The sequence below is a fragment of the Dermacentor albipictus genome, chromosome 8 (assembly GCF_038994185.2).
Source record: "Dermacentor albipictus isolate Rhodes 1998 colony chromosome 8, USDA_Dalb.pri_finalv2, whole genome shotgun sequence".
In the NCBI taxonomy this organism is placed as follows: domain Eukaryota; kingdom Metazoa; phylum Arthropoda; class Arachnida; order Ixodida; family Ixodidae; genus Dermacentor; species Dermacentor albipictus.
Window position 1 is genome coordinate 95,706,881 of NC_091828.1, and position 13,928 is coordinate 95,720,808.

The 13,928-nt window shown below is 44.8% G+C and overlaps 1 protein-coding gene across 2 annotated transcripts in view; it reads left to right on the plus strand.

Annotated features, from left to right (window-relative positions):
• Window positions 1-13,928, plus strand: part of LOC135912890 (uncharacterized) — a 125,946-nt gene that overhangs the window by 23,816 nt on the left and 88,202 nt on the right. For both annotated transcript variants that reach the window (XM_070523783.1, XM_065445469.1), the window contains 7 exons: window positions 544-715; window positions 1,820-1,979; window positions 4,358-4,426; window positions 9,442-9,586; window positions 10,676-10,847; window positions 11,629-11,663; window positions 12,378-12,531. The gene's annotated coding sequence lies outside the window, so the exon portion shown is untranslated. The remainder of the gene's footprint in view (window positions 1-543; window positions 716-1,819; window positions 1,980-4,357; window positions 4,427-9,441; window positions 9,587-10,675; window positions 10,848-11,628; window positions 11,664-12,377; window positions 12,532-13,928) is intronic.

The window sequence follows — 13,928 nt, forward strand, 5'->3', positions numbered from 1 at the left end:
AAATAGAAAGGAGTGCTTCAAGAGGCTGCACCAATTTGGAGCATGCAGGAATTAAATCGCGGTAAAAATTGCCGAGTCCGAGAAAACATCGCAAGCTACGTGTGGGTTTTCGTGGCGGCCAGCCGATGATGGCCTGAACCATAATTGTCAGGCAGTGCAGTGATGCCATAGCTGGTGATTGGATGTCCCAGAAAATCAATCTCCGGAGTGCTTATCACCGGATCCCCGCTGAGCCAGCCGACATTCGAAAAACTGCTATACCTTCCCCATTTGGCCTTTTTTAAGCATTTACGCATGCCTTTCCGTTTGCGCAAAGCAGCTCAAACCTCTCAGCGTTCTATAGACGAAGTCGCCATGGCTTGTCGTTTTGTTTTGCCTGCACAGATTTTCTCGCGGCCAGCAGCAATGCTGGCGACGAGCTAATCCAATCCTCCGCGCGAGCTTGAGCAATTTCGCGCAGCTTCCTGACGCGGTTACAAGAATTCGGCGTCGTTCTTCAGCTGGGCCCCTATTCGTGCGCTGTCGCTTTGTCTGTATTCGCAGGGACTATTTCAGAGCTAAGCGACGAGTGGCGCATTGGATGACAGGAGGATGCAGAATTCCAGCAGCCAGGCGATGAACCGAATGACTCCTTAAGCGACGTATGCCGTGGCTCTGACGCCGATACTTAAATTCACGTCGGGGTCACCAATAACTGCGGAACCACCAAGCACAGGTAAGAGCACGGGGTTTTTATTTGTACGCTCCTTCACTTGATCTACTCTATAGTCTCTAACTCCTCTTCCTCATCTCTTAACCATACCTCTCTGCTCGCTCATGTTTAAAACCAGCGACGCTATAAATTACGCTGAAACTTCGCTTGGAGTGTCCATATAAGTGAAATATTTACCAATCAAATTTAGCCGTTGCAACCGCAATCACCTTTGTTATTGCAGAATCCACCGTTTTATTCATTGCTGCTTTTGAGGGCACTAATGTAGCGGAAGGCATGCGCGTACTCACGTGGTGGTTTCTTCAAAGTGCGCTTTTTTAGCCCGGTAAATATCAAGCGACAACAGCTTAGGAGATTGGTGCTTGCACTTTAAACGGCCTCACGTGTAAAATATTATTCTGAGCTCACCACTATGGGACCCATCAACAACCACTAGGTATATAATCCACTGGGCTAATCTTTGAGAGAATAAACACCATATTTTATTTCTAGCATATTTTCTTTCTGATCACGAAATGCGCTCTCCTATTACTGCCGGTTTAAATGTATGCGAGTACACTATATATATATATATATATATATATATATATATATATATATATATATATATATATATATATATATATACCACTCAGACCTTCGCCCAGTTCGCGTTTGATCTGTTTCTCTCTTTTCGGTAAGCTGTCTGTAACGTCGCTACCCAAACATCACTTGAGGAAGGCACACATGCACAGGAAGTTGGGGTCTTAGCTGTGGTCGCTGCTGTTGTCGCACTGGGCTGCAAATTATATATATATATATATATATATATATATATATATATATATATATATATATATATATATATATATATATATATATATATATATATTTAATCGTCGATCAGGGCTGCAAGGATTCGAGCTCTCAAACTTTCGAAATTGTACGCTGAATTGGAGACCCCCTTTGGCAGTATGGACGAACACGACAGTATGTGTATAGCAAGCAGTATTGTCATTACGACGATGTAGAAGGCAACCATGACATCGTGTTGCCTTCGCGGAAGCAAACGCCTCAGTGCAGGATTGATCAAGATAGGCTTGGTGAGTTTCGTTTCTCTTTTGACAGGATGCGGTGAAACGAAGGATGTTCCGCTCCTGGACGTGACACCAGGGGCCATGCCAGCTGGACCTGCACCAACTGGACATGCCGCCATTCGTGGCCTGCAACAATTCTTCTGCAGTGTCCACCACCGCCTCGTTGGTACCAAATAACGACGCACCACAAGGTATGCGTGGTTAACAGTGATGCCCTAGTTTTACCTTGTTTCTAATACAACATCCCTGTACGCGCAGAGTAGGAGACGGAAAGAAAACAAAAATGGAGCGGTCCTTGTTACTCGCTGTAGCAGATGTCGCCTAATTCAATGTGCTTTGCATTCGCAAGTTCTCTTTGAAATTGGCTAGCTGATTTTACTAGTACGTACAGCATGAAAGATTGCTGGAAATTTCTCTTCGGATGAGTTGTTATGTAAGAGGTTTCTGCAAATGCAGACAGCAGTCTTTACGGGGAAGACCCACAGACAAGTACAGAAAAAAGATCGCACCAACAAGGTTTATGCGCGTTTCAATGTCATACCGACAAATCCGCAGCTCTACACCGTTGAAGTTCCGTGGGATATTTATTACTAGTAATGAAAGTTCCTTGTATTTCCACCGTCTGTGATTCTTAGGGTGTGAGATCCAATTTTCAGAGTTTGCGCGCGAATCTTCAGCCGACAAGCTTTAGCTGTGTTAGAATGACTATACAGGAATGTTCGAGAAGAAAGGGGGTTAACCGAAGGGCCAGATTTTTATTAATCATATCATAAGAAGCTAAGACACACAAACCGAGGACAACGCAGAAAAATCGCAGGCAGCTCAATTAGAGCATTACACGCGTAATGCGAAGACGTGGGATCGTTCCATACCAGCGGCAAGTTTTCTCATCCACTTTCAATTTCATTAAATTATAATTTCATTATTTCGATTAGCAAGTACAAGTAATTTTTCCTGTGCTGTCCTAAGTATCTTTGTTTGTTGGCTTCTTATGATATACAAAAATGTTGGGAGATAGACAAAAGATTAGCTCGAGAAACACGTTTCTCGAGCCAGTATGGTGCATAGGAATCTCCAATGAATAGTATTCCGGTAGGAGAGGTTTTAACACGATGGCTTTAAATAACTTGCTGTGACTAACAACGGGATCGCATTTACGGTCCCTAACGCGGTCTGCATTGTTTCATTGTCTGCATGATTGGTCTTTTCTGCACAGCATTTATCATATGCAACATGTGTTTTCAAGCAGTGCGAATTGCGATCGGTCCACTGGTCGCGATCATTCAGCCGCAATCGAGAAAATTCCTCTTGCGGTATTGGCCAGTGTTCTAACACCTGTCAATCACTACAGTGATCATCATAACAAAATGATTATCATGGTGACTGCAGATCGCAAGTGACGTGCTCACCATAAAAAAATATGAAAATGCAGAATCTTGGAAGCTATATACCCTTCACTAAGAAGACCCTGAAAATGTTAATAATAGTGTTCACATTAATAATGTGTAAATAACGATGTATAGGAGAAAGCTGCACCCCACATATAGTCCACGCATGAAATCACAAGCGCTGCCATCGCAATCCGGTTCAGTATACTGGCGAAACGACTGGAAAATAGCAGCAGTTAAATAGCAAGCAGTTAAGGCAGCATAGGTTTCATTTGGCTAAAAGAAGCCGCAGTTTAGCATCGTTTGCGATATCAAATTACTGCACAGCTACATGAAGTGTTTTGTCGTCCGCATATAATTGTGAGCGTTCGCTTGCTATCTGAATTAACGAGCATGATGTCAGCGCTCAAGCAAACATGAACACATCACAATCGATAAGCGTGAACACTCGCTGTCAAACGCCGGCCGCTGGTGCGAGCAAACGCGGCAGCACCAGCGAGCGAAGTGATCTTCGTGTGGTCTTATCTCTTCAACGCAAGAGTGGCGACAATACAACGCGCACAAAAGTATGAGCAGTCTTCAGATCCCTTTGAAGATACAGCGCGATATTGCCTGACAGCGCCGCTGTCAGGTACAGGTCCTCACTACGCGCTGCCACATGGGTAGGAATTTGAATCCAAGTAATCGCATCATTGTTTTCTTTGGCTTTGGGAGAGAGTATGACGAGTTTGGGTGGAAAAACACGGACAAGTACAACTGCAAACTCACTTTCTATCTGTTGAGTGTTGTGGTGCTAACGAAAGTCTAGTGAGAGGAAGAACGTTTTCTGGTAGAACGTTCTGGGAGGAATTGGGGCCCTTTTTTGAAAAGTGCTTGTGGTGCAATAAGGTCCACTTGGTAATATTTGGTGAGCTTGAAGAGGTGTATGTAAAAGTTGGCTAGCAGTAACGCTCAGGGCATTGGAGTGTCCCTGACAGTGCATGCATATGTCATGGGGATACTGGTTTCTTTAGTTATGTGGTTGTTTTAATGTTCGCGTGTACTTTGCATGTTACTCCTTCTTTACTCTAACCATACCGGACCTTATGATACGTGTTAACTGTATTTTTGTTTATTCTTTTCCTCTCTATATGATGGCACCCAATGCCATCCTTACAAATGACCACGTCGATAACGCCCAGGGTGGTGTCAAGAACCAGTCGACTTACCTCGTGGACATCATGCCTGGTGTACTCTGCAAACCAATGCAGGTGAGTGTGCTTTGGTTCGTGACCGAGCCAAGTGCCTCCTGTAAACGTACATATTCCCTTCAAAAGAGGCGTCAATATTAGGGGACAGCAACTTCGTCTTGACCAACGAGCCAAAAGTGACCACACATGAATCTCTCACAGCGATTTTTCTTAACGGGCACACATCGAAGCATCTGAGAACATAACTCTAGGCCACAACGTGCAAGTTCAGGTCACTTCTAGTGCACCGTGATAGTCGCAAGCAGTAAACAATAGTAGTGACTGCGGTGCTAGAAACTTGTAGCATGAAAGGACGGAAGCGAAATCTATCATCCTGTCTTGTAGGATCAAGAGTACTCAGTCAGTATATTCGTAGCATATATTAACACGTCAAAAACTCGAGGATTCGTGTTTTTCGACTGCCGTTCTCCTCCTACAGGGTCGGCTTTTGTGCAGCAATTAGAGAACCAAAACGGGAGTCTCCATGAACACAAGCGCAACAGTCTCCTTGCTTCGTTTTGTATAGTTGGTGGGTAAAAGCCAGTCATCACGAAACGCTACCCACTCGCTCAAGCCAGTGTTCTGCTAGCAGTTCAGAATTTTCATCTGTAGCGCGATCTACATTTGTACCAATCACGATTTACGTCATGCCTGGCTGAAACCGCAACAGGACGCAGGAGTCGTGCCCGTGCACAACTTCCGAAAGTTCCAGTCTGCACTTGATCAGACACACGATGACAAGCATGTTTCCTTGCCTGTACTTGTTGTAGCACGTGTGCGCTATTGCATTCGTATAGGGTTACACTATAGAGGATCACATTCTATCGTGGTAAACTTTATAAGGAATCATATGCCGCCAATAAAAATTGAAAGCAGAAATAAAGCATGCGAGGAATGCATCATTTCGTTGTTTATGCACAAAACATGTGTACTTGTGTATTTATTTAAATGCGTTAGAAATTTTTCCCGGTGCCATAGTTGCAGCTCCGTTTCCAGCAACTCGCCGCGCGCATCGTGCATATATAATGCACAGTAAAGCGTTGCTTTAGTATTGCAAACCTCGTGGATCAATGAGCTCGTAGGTGGCGTGCCACTAGCACCGTCAACTGTTATGCTGAATCCTCGGCAGGAGCAGCAGACAGCAGTCGTTTTGGTATCCACACTTCTGGGGTCATGGCCATATTAGGCTCCCTATAACAGAAAAAAAAACTTGCAATGGTCTTAAAGAGAAATGTGTCTAATCTTGGTAGTCTTCTCTAAGAAGGCTACCCTGTTTTTTGTGCCGGACAAACTACTCTATGCGGAAGCCTTATAGAAAACAAGGGAGCGCAGAGGTCAACGAAGTGACTGTGCCACCGTTAGCCCTTCTCTACCGCCCAGGCGAGTGGAAAGGAGGAGGAAGCGCACATCGGTATCTGCCGTAACAGGAGAGGATGTGAATGAGGAGGGTTTGGACGGAACGCATGACCGCTTGGCTCGTGTGCCGCGAGAATAGGGAGAAGGGGGAGGGGTAGAGTAGAAGAACGCCGATGCTGCGACGGTGACAGGATGGATTCGTAAGGGACACGTAAATCAGGCCCAACGAGAGGAGCAACCAAACCTCCAAATGCGCAATTCATATTTGTAGTGTCATATCAGAAGGCTTAGGGCCGATTAACGCTCGAGCCGCCCATCGCCGCAAACCGCAGCGCACGCGTGCGGTCACGCGATAGATTGCACGTATCAAACACTTGTGCACAAATTTTGGTTTACAATGTGTAAGGTATACACTGTGCACACAGTGTAAATCGTAGTTTGTGCACAAGTGCCGGATACGTTCAATTTTTCGCGCGACCGCAAGCATGCGGTGCGGCTTGCGGCGATGGGCGGCTCGAGCGTAAATCGGCCCTTACCGGAAAGCAAAGCTCCCTCTCGGATGCGGTAGCACGAGCTCTTAATGCGAAATCCTTATATATCCCATGAAGCGGAATATCCGGTGTCCATCCAGCGTTAACATCGGATGGTACCAAATCCCACGTGACCACGCTCCTGTGCACGTGACGAAGCAATGGCGTCACGTACCTGGCTTTGGATCTGCTGCGGCTCGCTCTGCGAGATCCCACGGTGAACTGTCATAGCTTCGGACGGATGCCGGGTCGCACACAGAAAGAATTATTTGCCCAATTCAAAAATTGAGTTAACCCACGTTCAAAACCGACCTGGCCGAATTCCATAATGACTACGCCCACCTCCAAATGTTCAGTAGCCCACTCCCTAGACTGACGTTGCCCAATTCGAAAACCGAGTCGACCCATGTTGAAAACCGAGCTGCCCCCCTCCAAAATATCGACTTCGCTCACTCCCAAAATTTCTGTGGCCCATCCTCGAAATTGACTTCGCCCAATTTGAGCACGTGAGTGAGTCAAAAGCGTGGCGCGGAAGTCAGAATGCTTTCGCATTCAATGCACGTAAGAAGGCTAAGGTGCCTCTGTCCTCAAGATTGGGCTATTTACTGAGAAATGTTCCATGTAAAATACACCGACAAGAGTCTCTTGGCCTTTGCAAGGTCGTTTATGTGTAATAATTCAGACAACGATGTACTCTATCCGGTGCAACGGCCCTATGGAAGTTGCCTAGGCCGCTGTCCTTTCTGATGGATTCGGTTTAATTCAACATTCTTTTAAACGAAAGAGGTTGGCAAGTCTTGCCTTTACTATATCATCGTCTATAGGCTGACATTATCTACAACAGTAGATTTCGTTATTAAGTGCGCAGTTTCTGGCTGACTGTATTTGTCCAACTGCGAGTGACAGGTGGAAAGCATCATTTGTGGGTTTAGAGCAGGCGCGAAGAAGGAGAAAGAAGCTTGGCAAGCGCCTCGCGTTCTTTTTCCTTAAACCATAGTCAGATGAATGTGCAACTATGCCGCTGCAGTCGTATCACGCAGATTATGGAAAGCAGAAGAAACGTACGCATATGATAAACAAAAAGAAAACGCTACAGCTGTCTCTGAAAATTTCAAAGAATGATATGCGAGACTTGGGGGTTAAGGCCATTAATTCCATCTGTCTGCCTGGTGCTTTCCCCCTATTGCTGAAAACTTTTCGCAAAATATTTTTTTACTATGCTTATCCTGAGTACTTATGCCAGAATTATAGAAAGTGAATAACGTTTATTAGTACATAAGTCTCGTTCCTAAGCGCCTGCCTAATTATGACTGATCATTGCATGTCGAGTTCATATCTGATGTAATTGGGAATCCATCTGCCGAAATTGTCTTAATGAAATTGGTGCCCATTTGCGAGAAAAGGCTAATTTCTGTTTTGCATGTTGGCGTATTCGATTTGGATCTTCACCTGTAGGAATAGTCACATTGGTTCCTTGAAAACCATGAGGGCAGTAGAGTAGAGGTTATGGGAACATATTTTGCTATGAAATAGAAGAGAAGATTAGGATATATAAACCTATAGTAATCAACGCCTTACTTAAGCATTCATTAAATAAGTGTTACATAGAAAACGCTTGGTGGATATGTTGTAATTCACGGTTTTTCTAATCCGTAAGTGCGCCTTTCCTCATTGCGTACTTGCCCTAAAAATGGCGGTACCTGTCGTGGTTCAAATAAAACACAAGTATTAGCTGCGCATACTGTAGTCCACTGATTAGGCTGGTTGCCTCACACCAGCTACTACACTTTCCACAACATAAGACATGTAGGCTGAACCCGTGCACGGTGTTTAAACCTAAAAAAGAAAAGCGGCTACGCCGCCATTAGCCTAGCCAAAGTACATCGCGGGTAAACAACCTTTACTATCATCAAAATGGTTTATTCTGAACTTTTCATCGATCGACGCTATAGCGGCGTCCGCTTAGCGCCAGTCCTGAGGCTATTCGCTACACACGTAATCCACATTGCAATGGCGAAAAATATTTCGCGTAAATTTGCAGATCAATGTTCATTAAGACAAGACAAGGCGCCGGAAGGGGGGGGGCTGCCAATTTTTTTGACCATCTGGAGTTCTTAATCACCTGGGATTCGTAACCACCTGCGTTTCTTTGCATACACCTAAACCATGACACAGGAGTGCTTTTACATTCTGCCCTCATCCGAATGCGGTCGTCGCAGCGGGCATCGAACCCGCACCCAATAGCTTCAACAGCGCAACGCCGTAGCCACTGGGTTACCATGGATAGACGTCGAAGTTAATGGCACCGGAGTAATTAATGCCATTTTTCAATTCAAGTTTATTGGCATCTATACGTGTACAGGTGACAGGAGTACAGACAAAAAGCGAAATGAATTCGGCTTGACGGGGTCTGTACCCCCTACGAATATGGCACTGTGCACAATAAAGAGAACACAAACATACAGTAATGGATAAACGAGGAAAAAAAGTGAACATTAGTGAACATTGCATAACAGAAATGCATACGGGTAGAAAAATCAACAATAGAATGCTGCAATAAATTGTATTACAGAAAGCGAATTGTATGAAATGACACATTTAATTCAGCCTTAAAATTCACATATATAAATAATAAGTTATTGACAAGCGGAGAAAATTGGTTAAGCCTTCATGGCGTCAGTGTATACCAGAGCAAAACAAAAAAAAAGGAATACACACTGAGCCTAATAAAAGGAGAGATAGGCGTCTATTCAGTTTCCAATGAATTTAACAAGGTTAATAAGGTTAATAAGGTTTATTAAGGTTAATAGCCAATTTTGTATTTCCTCCGGCAACAATGCGGCTGGCCCCGCACCGAACTGAACCAGAGACCTTGAGATCAGCAACAGAACGTCATAACCGTTCAGTCACCGCGGCGGTATTGTTTAGTATACTAACTGACGGGGCAACAGCGTCAGTTAGGTATAGCTTTGCACGAATCCTCGACACTTGTGGTCTTAGGTTCCGAGTACGGACGGTGGACCACAGGTGACTTCGAGAATCTGCCCGTAGACTCGGCGGCCTTATGAGCTAAATAAATCTTCTCTCTGTAGGCGACCAAAGGAAGTATCTGAGGCGAATACACGAGCTGAACGTTTGCATTGCTTGCAGGGTCTCCGAAAGAAGAACACGGACAATTGGCACAAAATGAAGATTGCTCTTGACGCCTCCGTCAGGAAGATGAGCCGCGCTGAAAGCGCCCAAGTGTTGCTTCCGTGACGACGTAGAGCAATTCTTCAGACACGTCGCTCTACAGGTGAGACGCTGCTACAGACGCTGCAGAGTTTCCTAACAGCAGCTGAGGCGTGACGCATATTCCCTAATAGCCTTAACCTTTCTGAATATCCAAAATTACTAGATCCATTGTTAGTATTAGGAACGACAGTGTTGCGGTATGTTCACCAGAGTGAGAAGGTGTCGCATATTTTTCGCCACTCCTAAATCTGACAACTCAGGCAAAGGAATGTTTAGAACCACCCCAACTCCGCATGTTGACTGTGCGGCGTCCGCATGGTGCTGAAAATAAGGCCCATGGTTAGAACGTCACATCCGCCAACCACATTACCGCGTCGTTTGCTTAAGCCCTACTTAAAGGCTGCCGTCAAAAAAAAAATTAACAATTACCAGCCTTGGAGATTTTCTCTTATTGCTTTATAGGGCATAAGCCACTCAAATAAAACTAATGCAGCTTTCTAGAAATTTTGCTGCAGATGACCTATAACGGCCACGTCGGGCACTGTGTTGCAATACCATCATGCCTGACGGCAACGTAGCTCTTGCCCTTGTGATATTTTTTTTATAATACCGACGCAGTCTTCGGACGTCGATAAAACAAATGATTTATTTATTACGGTGGTTATTAAATGGACGCTTTGGGAGCGTTTCCAACATGGTGGTTGGCGTTGGCCCGCTGTCATAAGATCGACGCGCATGTTTGTCCTCCGCGTGGACGTTTAGACGGTCACCCGAGACGGTAGCTGCGCGTTTGAGCGTACAAGCGACCGAGCCACACAGCCAAGTGGACGTACCATCTTGCTGAGGACCCGCCGTGGCTGCTCAGTGGCAATGGTGTTGGGCTGCTGAGCACGAGGTTGCGGGATCGAATCCCGCGGCCACGGCGGCCGCATTTCGATGGGGGCGAAATGCGAATACACCCGTGTGCTTAGATTTAGGTGCACGTTAAAGAACCCCAGGTGGTCAAAATTTCCGGAGTCCTCCACTACGGCGTGCCTCATAATCAGAAAGTGGTTTTGGCACGTAAAACCCCAAATATTATTATAAGAACTCGGCGTCGTTCTTCAGCTGGGCACCTATTCGTGCCTTATCGTTTTGTCTGTATTCGCAGGGACTATTTCAGACCTTATCGTCGAGCGGAGCAATGGATCACGGGAGGATGCCGAATTCCAGCAGCCATGGAGCGCACCAGATGACGCCTGGAGCGACGTATGCGTTGGCTCTGGCCCCAATACTTAAATTCACGTCGGGGTCACCTGTAACTGAGGAACCACCAAGCACAGGTAAGAGCACGGGGTTTCTATTTGTACGCTCTTTCACTTGATCTACTCTATCGTTTCTAACTCCTCTTTCTCATCTCTTAACCATACCTCTCTGCTCGCTCATGTTTAAAACCAGCGATGCTATAAACCCTGAAACTTCGCTTGGAATGTCCATACAATCGAAATATTTACCAACCAAATTTGGCCGCTGCAACCGCAGTCACATTTGTTATTGCAGCATCCCCCGTTTTATTCATTGCTGCTTTTGTGGGCACTAATGTAACGGAAGCCATACGCCTACTCATGTGGTGCTTTTTTCAAATACGCTTTTTTTTAGCCCTGTAAATTTGAAGCGACAGCAGCTTAGGAAATTGGTGCTTGCACTTTAAACGGCCTCACGTGTTAAATATTATTCTGAGCTCACCACTATGCGACCCATCAAAAACCACTGGGCGAATAATCCACTGGGCTAATCTTTGAGAGAATAAACACCATATTTTATTTCTAGCATATTTTCTTTCTGATCACGAAATGCGCTCTCCTATTACTGCCGGCTTAAATGTATGTGAGTACAATATATATATATGTATATTTATATATATATATATATATATATATATATATATCATTCGGAACTTCGCCCAGTTCACGTTTGATCTGTTTCTCTCTTTTCGGTAAGCTGTCTGTAACGTCGCAACCCAAACATCACTTGGGGAACGCACACATGCACAGGAAGTTGGGGTCTTAGCTGTGGTCACTGATGTTGTCGCACTGGGCTCTTTCTCGATCTCTTATTTCGCAGCACTGAGACACGCGGACGTACTCGATTTCACCTTGGTGAGTATTGCATGAAATGAAGTTTGGTTGTGAAAAGTTGGGCGTTTTCACGAATGACACATGAGGCTCTGAGGACAACAGCAGACATGTTCCTCAAAAAAGAAAAGCATTCGCATTTGAGAAATTGGCGCATGCCACACATATCGGTCTTGAGCGAAGCTGTCTTTAACGTTTAACAAAATGTCTTCACCATATCTGCAGCTCAGCGCCCTTAGCTCAATGCACTCATCGTCGTCCCATTATTTAAGACTCCCCGCTTTTCGGCTGCTAGCTGCTGCAGCCATGCCAGTACGCAACTTGCGCATGCTTGCACGTGCGCGCGCAGACAAGTTGGGTCGCTGGGCAAGTGGTCCATTCGGCAAGTGGTCCATATATCTATATATATATATATATATATATATATATATATATATATATATATATATATATATATATATATATATATATATATATATATATATATATATATATATATATAACCGTCCATCAGTGCTGCAAGGATTCGAACTCTCAAACTTTCGAAATGGTTGTACGCTGAATTGGAGACCCCCTTTGGCATTATGGACGAACACGACAGTAGGTGTGTAGCTAGCAGTATTGTCATTACGATGATGTAGAAGCCAACCATGACATCGTGTTGCCTTCGCAGAAGCAAACGCCTCAGTGCAGGATTGATCAAGATAGGCTTAATAAGTTTCGTTTCTCTTTTGACAGGATGCGGTGAAACGAAGGATGTTCCGCTCCTGGACGTGACACCAGGGGCCATGCCAGCTGGACCTGCACCAACTGGACATGCCGCCATTCGTGGCCTGCAACAATTCTTCAGCAGTGTCCACCACCGCCTCGTTGGTACCAAATACACCACAAGGTACGCGTGGCTAACAGTGATGCCCTAGTTTCACCTTGTTCCCAATAAAACATTCCTGTACGCGCAGAGTAGAGACGGTAAGAAAACAAAAACGGAGCGGTCCTTGTTATTCGCTGTAGCAGCTGTCGCCTAATTCAATGTGCTTTGCATTCGCAAGTGCTCCTTGAAATTGGCTTGCTGATTTTACTAGTACGTACAGCATGAAAGATTGTTCGAAATTTCTCTTGCGATGAGTTGTTATGTGAGAGGTTTCTGCAAATACAGACAGCAGTGTTTACGGGGAAGGCCCACAGACAAGGACAGAAAAAAAGATCGCACAAACAAGGATAATGCGCGTTTCAATGTCATACCGACAAGTCCGCAGCTCTACACACTTGAAGTTTCGTGGGATGTTTAGTACTAGTAACGAAAGTCCCTAGTATTTCCACCTTCTGTGATTCTTAGGGTGTGAGATCCAATTTTCAGAGTTTGCGTGGAAATCTTTAGTCGACAAGCTTTAGCTGTGTTAGAATGACTATGCAGGAATGTTCGAGAAGTAGCGGGGTTATTCGAGGGGCCAGATTTTTATGAATCATATCGCAAGAAGCCAACACACACACATACCGAGGACAACACAGAAAAATTACAGGTAGCCCAATTAGTAGAGCATTACACTCGTAATGCGAAGACCTGGGATCGTTCCATACCAGCGGCAAAGTTTCTCATCCACTTTCAGTTTCATGAAGTTATAATTTCTTTATTTCAATTAGTAAGTACAAGAAATTTCTACTGTGTTGCCCTGTGTGTCTTTGTTTGTTGGCTTCTTATGATATACAAGATAGTTGCGAGATAGACAAAAAACTAGCTTGATAAACACGTTTCTCGAGCTAGTATGTTGCATAGGAATCTCCAAAAATTGTTGTCTAATGAATGGCATTGAGGAAGGTGAGATTTTAACACGATGGCTTTAAATAACTTGCTGTGGCTAACAACGGGATCGCATTCACGGTTCCTATCGCAGTCTTCATAGTTTACACACCACGTTGAACTCTTGATTCAGTGGGATCCTCCACTCGAAGGAGCAGAGATAGTGCTTCCGAATGCCTGTTCCTAAAATGTGGTCGTCTTGCGTGAAATTTACAACAATTTTCTATAGATAAACGCATTGCGCGGAAAATAAACAGTTGCATCAGGTCAGCATTTCTTGGTGCTTGCGAGGCCACTACTGTAATGAATGGTGAAAACGAAATCGTGCAGTTTAGCTTCTCAAAGCCACATACGGGCTATGGCCGGGTGCCAAAGACGGAAAGAAATGGTGTTTCACGTGGCAAAGCCACAATCCTATTATGAGGTACCCCCCCCCCCCCCACTTGGGATAACGGAATAATCCGGACAAACTTGGGACAAACATGCACCTA